Source organism: Trachypithecus francoisi, unplaced genomic scaffold (assembly GCF_009764315.1).
Source record: "Trachypithecus francoisi isolate TF-2019V2 unplaced genomic scaffold, Tfra_2.0 Lachesis_group9, whole genome shotgun sequence".
Classification (NCBI taxonomy): domain Eukaryota; kingdom Metazoa; phylum Chordata; class Mammalia; order Primates; family Cercopithecidae; genus Trachypithecus; species Trachypithecus francoisi.
Window position 1 is genome coordinate 43,314,723 of NW_022681474.1, and position 11,109 is coordinate 43,325,831.

The 11,109-nt window shown below is 46.2% G+C and overlaps 1 pseudogene; it reads left to right on the forward strand.

The window, feature by feature from the left end:
* Positions 1-4,497: 4,497 nt before the first annotated feature.
* LOC117082242 lies at positions 4,498-6,548 on the forward strand (annotated as a pseudogene).
* Positions 6,549-11,109: the final 4,561 nt, after the last annotated feature.

Sequence of the window (11,109 nt, forward strand, 5' to 3'; positions counted from 1 at the left end):
CTTGAACTTCCCAGCCTGCAGAATAGTGAGCCAAAATAAATGTCTTTTCTTTATAAACTACCCACTCTCAGGTATTTCTTCATAGCAACGCTAAACAGACTAACGTAACTGGCATCTGGAAACTTGGATGTCAGGAGGTTTCCATCATTCCTTGATAAAAGTGCCCTGCTGTGTCTAGATGATTGACATAAACAATATGGTTTATGCTGAGCAATGTTTTCCTTCTGGGAGCCTAGAATGTTGACATGTGCCATGCAGAGGGTGCCTGTGTGGTGAACCCCCAGTACAGACCCTGGGCATGGAGCCTCTAATGAGCACCTCTGGTAGACAGCATTTCACATGTGTTGTCACAACTCATTGCTGGAGGAATTCAGCGCGTCTTGTATGACTAGAGTACACCATGAGCAGACTCTTGGAAGCTTATGTCCGCTTTTCTTCACATTTTACCCCATGTGCTTTTCCCTTTGCAATTTTCCTTTGTATCCTTCGCTATAAGAAATCTTAGCAGATAGCTGATTCCTATAAGTCCTACTAGAAAATCCTTGAACCTGAGGGTGGTCTTGGGGACTCCCAACACACCACTGATTCACCTAACGAAGTTTAACCAAAGACCAAATTAAAACCAAAGTAGAAGGAAGGGTATAATAAAGAGCAGAAACCAACAAAAAGGAAAATGGGCATACACTTACAGAGACTCAGTGGAAACCATAGCATATGCTTTTGAAAAGATTAACGGAAATCAGGGAACTTCCAGTTAGACTGAATAAGAAAAAAGAAAACACAAATGACCAATATCAGGAATCAAAGTGGATTCATCACTACAGATCTTACAGCTGTTAAAAGGATACTAAAATAATATTATAAATAACTTTAAGATCACAACTTTGGCACCTCAAATATACGAGACAAATTCATTTAACAATAGAAATTATTGGCCAGACACAGTAGCTCATGCCTGTAATCCCAGTACTTTGGGAGGCTGAGGTGGGCAGATAACTTAAGTTCACAAATTCGAGACCAGCCTGGCCAACATGGTGAAACCCCGTCTCTACTAAAAATACAAAAATTAGCCAGGCGTGGTGGCACATGCCTGTAATCCCAGCTACTCAGGAGGTTGAGGCAGGAGAATTGCTTGCACCCAGGAGGCAGAGGTTGCAGTGAGCCAAGATCGCACCATTGCACTTCAGCCTGGGTGACAGAGCAAGACTCCGTCTCAAAAAACAAACAAACGAATTATCAAGATTGGCATAAGAAAAACAAAATAAATAGTTTTATATTTATTACAGAAATGTAACTCATAAAACCTTCCCTAAAAGAAACTCTAAGCCCATATCTATCTATAGTGAATTTTATCAAATATTTAAATAGAAAATAATACCAAACACAAATTCTTTCAAACCACAGAGGGTGGAATACTTCCCAACTTGTTTCACGAGTTCAGTAGTACTGTACTTACCAACACCAGACAAACACAATACAAGAAAACTACAAACCAATGAGAAATCTCAGCAGACTCTTTTAAAAATCATAAATCAACAAACTGATCCTAAAATTTATATGAAAATGAAAAGGACTTCCTAGAGTACCCAAAACACTTTTTAAAAAACAACAAATTTGGAGAACTTATGCTTCTTGATTTCAAGATTTACTACACAGCTACAGTAATCAATAGAGTATGGTATTGGTATAAGGAAAGACATATGGATCAATGGAACAGAATAAAGCCCCCAAGTAGGGGGACCATGCAACTGATTTTTTTACAAAAGTGATAAGGTTATTCAGTGGGCAAAGAATTACATTTGTAGGAAAAGGCATGAAAACAAACAAATACCAGAGTTCCAGTCTCTATTCCAGCGTGTAAGGAGTATGGGAATCATTGCTCTCATCTTCACAATAAGAAAACAGCTAAACAAACTGAAAATCAACAACTCTTCTTAGATTCATTAGAGAATTGAGGCTGCGGGGCAAACTAATGCCTCCAAAACTGGCAAGATAGACAAGCGAAAACAGAGAATTACAACTTATCAGAGCAGAAACCCATCAGCAGAATCCTCTGCGGGAACTAGTACCAGATTACTTTTACCTAGTACATCAGATCTAGCTCTCAACAACAATTTATAAGGCACACAAAAAGGAAAAAAAAAAAAAAAGATACAGAAAAGGAGCAACAAGCACCAGACCTAGACAGAAATATGACAAGGATATTGGAATTATCAGACCAGAACTTTAAAGCAAGCACGATTAACATGCTAAGGTCTCTAAGGGAAAAAGTAGACAACATGTAACAACAGATGGGTGATATAAGCAGAGAGATAACCATTCTAATAAAGAATCAAAAAGAAATACTAGGAATCAAAAACATTGTAACAGAAATTAAAAATGCCTTTGATGGGCTCATTAGCAGACTGGACACAGCAGAGGAAAGAATTTGTAAGTTTGAGGATACGACAACAGAACTTTCAAAACTAGAAAGCAAAGAGCAAAAAAGGCTGAAAGAAGTTGAACAGAATATCCAAGCAGGACTACAAAAGGTATAATATGTGTATAATCGTAATGTCAAAAGAAGAAGAGAGAAAGGAAGAGAAGAAATATTTGAAGTAATAATAACTGACAATTTCCCAAAATTAAGGTCAGATATCAAACCACAGATCCAGGAAGCACAGAGAACAGTGAATAGGATAAATTCCAAAAAAAATCCATACCTAGGCCTGTCATATTCAAACTGCAGAAAATCAAAGATAAAGAAAAATCTTTAAAGAAACCAGAAGAAAAAAAAAAAACCTTATCTATTGAAAGAGCAAAGAAGATAAGAATTACACCAGACTTCTCAGAAACCATTCACAAAAAAAAGAGTGGAGTGAAATATTTAAATTGTTGAGAGAGAAACAAAACAAAACAAACAAACCAAAAAACCCATCAACCTAGAACTCTATATGCTGCCAAATTATCTTTCAAAAGTACATACTTTCTCAGACAAGCAAAAATTGAGTGAATTTGTTGCCAGTATACACGCCTTGCAGAAAATGTTAAAAGAAGTTAGAGAGGCCGGGCGCGGTGGCTCAAGCCTGTAATCCCAGCACTTTGGGAGGCCGAGACGGGCGGATCACGAGGCCAGGAGATCGAGACCATCCTGGCTAACACGGTGAAACCCCGTCTCTACTAAAAATACAAAAACTAGCCGGGCGAGGTGGCGGGCGCCTGTAGTCCCAGCTACTCGGGAGGCTGAGGCAGGAGAATGGCGTAAACCTGGGAGACGGAGCTTGCAGTGAGCTGAGATCCGGCCACTGCACTCCAGTCCGGGCGACAGAGCGAGACTCCGCCTCAAAAAAAAAAAAAAAAAAAAAAAAAAAAAAAAAAAAGAAGTTAGAGAGAAGGCAAATGATCCAGGTCAGACACTCAGAGCTACATAAAGAAAGAATGCATAGAAGGATAAAAGAAGGTAAAAAAAAAAAAAAACCTTTATTTTTCTTATTCTTAATTGATACAACAGATAACAGTTTGTTCAAAATAACAGCAACAATGTATTCAATGATTATAGTTTATGGGTTGGTAAAATGAAAGATAGCAATGTTACAAGGGAAGAGAGTGAGGGGAAGGAATACTTTGTTATTATAAGGTACATGCATTGCCCATGAAACAGTGTAGTGTTATTTGAAAATGGAGTTGGATTAGCTGTAAATGTATATTGCAAATTCCAGAGCAACCACTAAGAAAAGCAAAAAAAAAAGAAAAAATGTATAATGATATGCTAAGAATGAAGATAGCAGAGAATCATATAAAATGCTTGATTAAAATCACAAACAGCAGAAAAAGAGTGGAAAGCAAAACCAAGAAGGCAAAACAAGGGCAGTAACTGAAAACAGTAACAATCACGATAGAGAAAACAAATAGATATCTATATGGACCTCAACTCCACCTCACATCATTCATAAAAATGAATTCAAAATGGACCATATATCTGAACATTAAAAGCTAAAACTATAAAACATCTAGAAGAAAACTGCAGAGAAAATATTTTCAGCTTTGTTGGCAGGCAAAGGTTCCTTAAACAAGTCATGTCAAGCACTAACTAGACAAGCAAAAACTGATCAATCAGACTTTTACTCTTCAAAAGATACAATTAGGAAAATGAAAAGGCAAGACACCAACTGGGAAAATATTTTGCAACACAGATATCTGACAAAGCACTTGTGTCAAGAATTCATATGAAGAATTCTTAGAACTCAAGAAGACAAACAACCAATAAAACTAGGCAAAAGATTCAAATAGGTGCTTCGCCAAAAAAAGCATATGCACCTAACCAGATGATCAACATTTTCAACACTACTAGTTGTCGTGGAATTGCAAATTAAAGCAACAGTTGCCATTACATAGTCACTAGAATTGCTCAAAGTTAAGACCAATGATACCAAGTGTTGACAAGATATGGAACAAATGGAACTCTTATACACTCCTGGTGGCTAAAACGGTGCAAACACTTTGGAAAAGAATTTGGCAATTTCGCCCCCCGCTGCCCAAGATGCCGAAAGGAAAGAAGGCCAAGGGAAAGAAGGTGGCTCCGGCCCCTGCTGTCGTGAAAAAGCAGGAGGCCAAGGATGTGGTGAATCCCCTGTTTGAGACAAGACCTAAGAATTTTGGCATTGGACAGGACATCCAGCCCAAAAGAGACCTCACCCGCTTTGCAAAATGGCCTCGCTATATCAGGTTGCAGCGGCAGAGAGCCATCCTCTACAAGCGACTGAAAGTGCCTCCTGCTATTAACCAGTTCACCCAGGCCCTGGACAGCCAGACAGCTACTCAGCTGCTTAAGCTGGCCCACAAGTACAGACCAGAGACAAAACAAGAGAAGAAGCAGAGGCTATTGGCCCCGGGCCGAGAAGAAAGCTGCCAGCAAAGGGGACGCCCCCACTGAGAGACCACCTGTCCTTTGAGCAGGAGTTAACACCGTCACCACCTTGGTGGAGAACAAGAAAGCTCAGCTGGTGGTGACTGCACACGATGTGGATCCCATCAAGCTGATTGTCTTCTTGCCTGCCCTGTGTCGTAAAATTGGGGTCCCTTACTGCATTATCAAAGGGAAGACAAGACTGGGCCGTCTAGTCCACAGGAAGACCTGCACCACTGTCGCCTTCCCACAGGTGAACTCGGAAGAGGAAGGCGCTTTGGCTAAGCTGGTGGAAGCTATCAGGACCAATTACAACAGACATGATGAGATCCGCCGTCACTGGGGCAGCAATGTCCTGGGTCCCAAGTCTGTGGCTCGTATTGCCAAGCTTGAAAAGGCAAAGGCTAAAGAACTTGCCACTAAACTGAGTAAAATGTACACTGTTGAGTTTTCTGTATATAAAAATAATTAAAATATAAATTTTCCTTCAAAAAAAAAAGAATTTGGCAATTTCTTATATAGTAAAACATATACTTACCCTAACAACCCAACAATTCCACTTTCAGGCACTAGCCCAAGGTAAATGAAAACATGTTCACATGAATGTTCATAGCAGCTTTATTCATAAAATCCCCAAACTGGAAACAACCCAAATTCTATCTATTGGTGAACAGATAAACAAACTGTGGAATGTCCATTCTCCAGAATACTACCCAGAATGCAAAGGGCCGAACTACTCATGCAAGATACAGCATGCATGGCACTACACAGAAAGTACATACTGCCTAATCACATTTATAGGACATTCTAGAACATGCAAAACTAATCGATATTGATAAAATCCAATCCAATGTTGCCTGGGGCAGTGAGAGGAACTGATCAGGAAGGGGTATGAGGAGATTTTGAGGGGTGATAGAAATGTGTGATATCTTGCGTATGGCATGTTTACATCACTGTATAAATCTGTCAGAATTCACTGAACTGTACAGTCAAAATGGGTGCATTTTGTAAATTATTTCTCAATAACACTGATTTTTTATGTAAAAAAAAAAAAAAGAGTGGTTGGAAGAATGAATTCAGTATTTTCTTTTAACAACCAAAACTGCTTAAGTACTACTTGGGAGCCAGGGAAGAAGGTAGGAACTTTTTCTCAGAGAACCCAGGAGACCTGGGTGCTAGCCTGGCACTGCCCCTATCTCCCAGGGTGGCCTTGGACAAATCACTAAGAATACAGTCAAAGGTGCAGGTCCAGGCCCAAAAGCAAGGCTCTCTGTTGGGTGGGGGAGATATGTGAGTGATGGTTACAGCAGGCACCCTGCGGGGGCACCTGCAAGAGGGAACAATGGCCAGTGGCCTGGGAAGTCCAGAAAGCCTTCCCCAAGGAGGAGACTTGTGCTGGCACTGCAGAATGAACAGGAGAGCACTGGGATTTAGAAGTAAGTAGGGTATTTGGCCTCAAGGGAACAGCATGTGCCTGGGAACAAGGGCAAGAAGGGTCATGCACTGAAGCTCTCTGCTTGCAGAGCTGTTAGCGCAAACACCTGCTTCTGGGGCCCCAGGGAAACCATCTGGAGCAGATGCTCCCAGAGACCATGATGCTGACCCCTACTTCCCAGAGACCAGGTACCACCTCCTCCAGAAAGCCATCTATGACTGCATCTGAGACTGTCAGACCAGGAGGGGCTGCAAAGAGACGTTGTATGAAAGACCAAAAGCAAAACATTTCATTTCATTGTTGGATGGATGAGGAGTCCATGAGAGAAAATGTTTCAGGGAACATTTTGCACGGCGCAAGCCTTCAGTAGATGTTAGTTTCCTTAACGATCAGAAGGAATGGGCTTCATTATCCCCAATTTATGCCAGAGAAAATGGAGGGGCTAAGAAAACCTAAGTGGTGGGCCTGAGGGGGCACAGCTTGTGAGTGGGGAGCTGAAGTGTCTCATTTCTCTACCCCTGCCCACATCCCAGGACCATATAACTACACAACACAAAAACCAAGGCCCAGAGAGGGCAAGTGACTGTCCAAGGTCACACAGTCACTGTCAGAACTCAGACTTGACCCCGGTCTCCTGATGCCAATGCTGACCCCTCCCAGTGAGCCTCAGCCTGGGATGTCGCTCTGAGGCCCAGACCCCAAGGTGTGAAGGAGCCCCCAGCAAGGCCTGGCTCTGCCTGCTGCCACCTTTGGGAGCAAGACACAGCTTTAGAAGGCCCAGGGTAGGTTCTGCAGCTGAGCAGGGACTGTGGGAAGGTGGTGAGGAGGGCCAGGACTTCTCCACACTGAGCGGAGGGCCTGGAGCCAGGTGCAGCTGGCCCTAAGCTGAAGGAGGAGGGATGCAGGATGGGAAGTGGGCAGCTCGGACCAGCAGGAGGGCAGCTTGGTGTCTCCAAGGCCCCACATGGAGCCCTTTACATTGCAGCTGTGCCACTCCCCACATTGTGCCTTCTGTTCCCCAAATGTGGTGGTCTTGCTGATCAAGAAGACATAAAAAAGGAAAAACTACAGATGCTTTGACATCAACAAATCAGGATTCTTGTCCCTGATCCACCAGTTCCAGGAAAGATGTCTTCAGACAATCAGAAATTCTCTGAGCCTCAATTTCCTCCTCTGTGCAATGGAGCTAATAGTACTATTACTGGAGCATAATGCTATACTCCCTGCAAAAATCAGTCTTGATTTTCCTTTCTAGAAACGTAGTTCTGAGCACCCACTATTGTTGAGCTTTGATCCCCCAGCCTCACTCAGGAAGGCAGGAGACTCCTCAGTACTCTGGAAGGAGGGGCAGGGTCTTCAATCTCCACTTCATCTTGGAGACCGCTGAGGCTCTTGTGGTCTGAGATGTGTGACCCTGATGTCCTGTGGTGCCCTGCTTTGCCAGGCCAACATTAGAGCCAAGGGTAGGTAAGGAAATGCAAAGCCTGGTCAGCAGGGGACCCCAGTATTAAAATCTGTCAAATTCCTCCTGCGCAGAATGCTCCTCTGAGGCGAGTGGGGCAAGTGGGTGCACGCAGCACAGCTCTGCGTCTGATGCACAGGGCTACTGGGAGGACAGAAAGAGAACCATGTGGGAGGTGCCTGCCCAATGCTGGCCCACAGAAGGGGCTTCCAATTGCCGGCACCCAAATCCTTTGTTCCCTGCAATCCCATGGGGCAGGCACTGCAAGAAATGAAGAGGCCAAGAGAGGATCAGAGCCTTGAAGAAGGATACACAGCAAAGTAGGTGCCCAGGGCATGTGGCACAGCGCTCCACCCCCTGCCCCAGAGACTGCCATCACGCTATCACCCAGGGAAACACTAAAGCTGGTAGGCCAGGTGCAGTGGCTCACCCCTGTAATCCCAGCACTTTGGGAGGTCGAGGCACGCAGATCACCTGAGGTCAGGAGTTTGAGACCAGCCTGGTGAAACCCCATCTCTACTAAAAATATCACACACACATACCAAAAAAAATTAGCCAGGCTGTGGTGGTGCCTAATATACTAGGGAGGCTGAGGCAGGAGATTGCCTGAACCTGGGAGGCAGAGGTTGCAGCAAGCCGAGATCACGCCACAGCACTCTTGACTGTGCAACAGAGCAAGACTTCATCTAAAAACATAAATAAATAAAGCTGGTGCATTCTCAGGGTGTCTGGTTGCCAGCCTTGTAGGTGATGCAAGTCCCAATGAGAGTTACAATTAGAGCTCACCGGAGATGTATTTCTATTACCAGGGCTGAGCACGTGAGCCATGCAGCAGCATCCCTTCTTTTGTTCGAGAGACTCTGTCCTGGCTGGAAATTGAGTAAGGAAGCCTGGGATCTCACCCTGGGCCTTAGTTTACTTGTCTGGGAAATGGTTATGGTGGCTGCAGTGTGGACCGTGAAGACTCAATCCTTCCTTTTCCCAACTGTTAAAAATTCTTTTGGAGAACAAGGTGGCTCCACCCTCCATATCTCCATCCAACAAATTTGGAAAAGGGGGAAACAGTAGAGGTTCTTCTTTCCTGGCCTCCTTGACCACTACTGTGGGTTATTCCCAGGAAACCAACACAGGCCATGGAGGACGTTCATCTTTAAAAAGACCTGTGCCACGTCAGAGCGACATGTGTCAGAAGAATTACTCACTTGACAAAAAAGGTGCCTTTCTCAGAGAAGGAGGTGGCCCTCAGAGTTCTCTGACATCATACATCAGAGCCCCCCGTCCTGTGTTCCTGCCCTCAGGATCCCAAGGTAAGAGACAGACCTGGGAGGTGTGAGTCCTACACACAGGCCCAGTGCCCTGGTCTGAGGTAGAGGCTGGAGGGAGCTGGTTCAAGGGCTGGGGTTAGCGCTGGGGGACTTGAAACAAGAGCCTGAGAAAGTCTAGTGGGTGGAGGTCAGTGGGAAATGAAACTGCAGTTCTCAGCAGGCCCTGTCCCAACCACCACTCTCAGACAAGGGGCTGCCCTGGGCATCTCCCCTACACTGGGCTGCTGGAGGAGTCCAGGGGCTGGGGTCTCTGTCCTGGGCAGGAGCCTAGTGCAGGCCAGCTGGGACAGTCTCCCTCCATGACTTTTGCTCCTGGTGGGAGGTGGGTTGCCTTATTTTTCTGAGAAGGAAGTCAAAGCCTCCTTTGTTGGCCTCCGAGCCTCCATCTCTCCTGCAGCTCCTCTACCTCTCCTCTGAGCCCTCCTCCTCTCTGCTGCCTATAGAATCCTTCTGGAACATGATCTCCATCACGCTCTCCCTTGTTTACCTGCCTACAGTAGCTCCCCATTGCTTCAGCAGGTCTCCCAGATGTGACTCAAGATTGAAACCTTTGTTAAGGATGCAGGAGCCTCAGTCCCCGGTCTCACAGCCTCTAGAGTCTGCTGGCTCTTGGGGACTTCTCTGTGCTTCTCATTTGATAGTTAAGCCATCTGATGCTCAGAGAGGCTAAGTGACTTGCTCAAGGTCACACAGCAGGAGGACTTGAAATTCAAATCCAGCCTACAGAGTTCATGCCCTTTCCACAGAAGGGCCAAGAGCCCAGGACACATGCTTCGGGAAGCTGTATTCCTTAGCTGTGTCGAGCCTGCCCTGCGTGGGTAGGAAAAATGGCAGGGTGGGAGCTTTGAATACAGTGCCATGCCACTGGCAGAGCCCAGACCACAAATCCACAGGCTTGGACCCTGGCAACCTTGGCTGAGCCTCAGCTGTCTCCCGTGGAAAATGGAAAATAAAAGCCCTGACCTCCCAGGTTTCTGCAGGAGTGTGGCTGGTTGGTGGGTCCACCAGCCCAGCCCTAAGCAGGGTGCACAGTAGGTTTTCCTTCCATGTTCCTGGCTTTTGCACAGGATCCAGAGGCCCAGGGTCATGGGTGCAGCCTCCACCAACCCCAAATCCAGCAGGGACCCAGTTGCCACCCACACCCATGCTACACCCATGCCCACACCCTCGGTGAGGCTTTGCAGGCCCAGTAAACAACCCCTTGCCCTCCTCCCCAGAAGGAAACTTTTTTAAAGCAACAGAAACAAACATCTCTATGTGTTGTGTGTGTTGGTGACAGGAAAAGGAACATCACTTCAGAGAGGAAAAGGCCACCGGGGTTGGGGGCAGGGCTAGGCAGAAGCAGCCAGAGGAGAGAAACAGAAACGGAGATCTGATAAGGGCACCCTGCTCGTCTGGGCTGGGGACAAGCGCTGCAAGGCTGGGGCCCCAGCACCGGGGCAGGGGGTGGGGGGCGGCCGCTCAGCCCCTCCAACTGCTGAGCTGGGGGTGCGGGCCTGAGGTGGCCCGGGGTGGCTCAGCAAGGCTCCCCTCCTTTGGGGCAGGCCATTTCACTGGGTGCCTGTCCCTCACCCTGGACGGTGGGGAAGTAAGGGCCTGGATTTGGGAACCAGCCAGAGGCTTCCAGGTTGGTGGTTTCTTTTCCCCAGCTTCGCTGCTGACTTACCGGTAGTCTTGAGCCAGTTTCTCTCCCTCTGGGCTTCAGTGCTGCCCAGATTAGGGTGCTGACCGTCTATGATGACACTGTCAGGACACAGTGCTGAGCTGGGAATCTGGAGGTTCAGGGTGGTGGGCTTGCTGTGCGGCTCTGAGCAAGTGGCTTCAGCTAGGGTGACCAGGGCATTCCCAGCTTAGCACTGAAAGTCCCACATCCCAGGAAGCCCCCATCCCTGGGCAAACTGTGCTGGTTGGCCACCCTTCAGCCTGTGGGCTGAGACTTCCTGGATGAGCCTGTAGAGGTCTTTGCCAGCTCACTTGCATGGCCCCCTCCAGGACTGAGGGT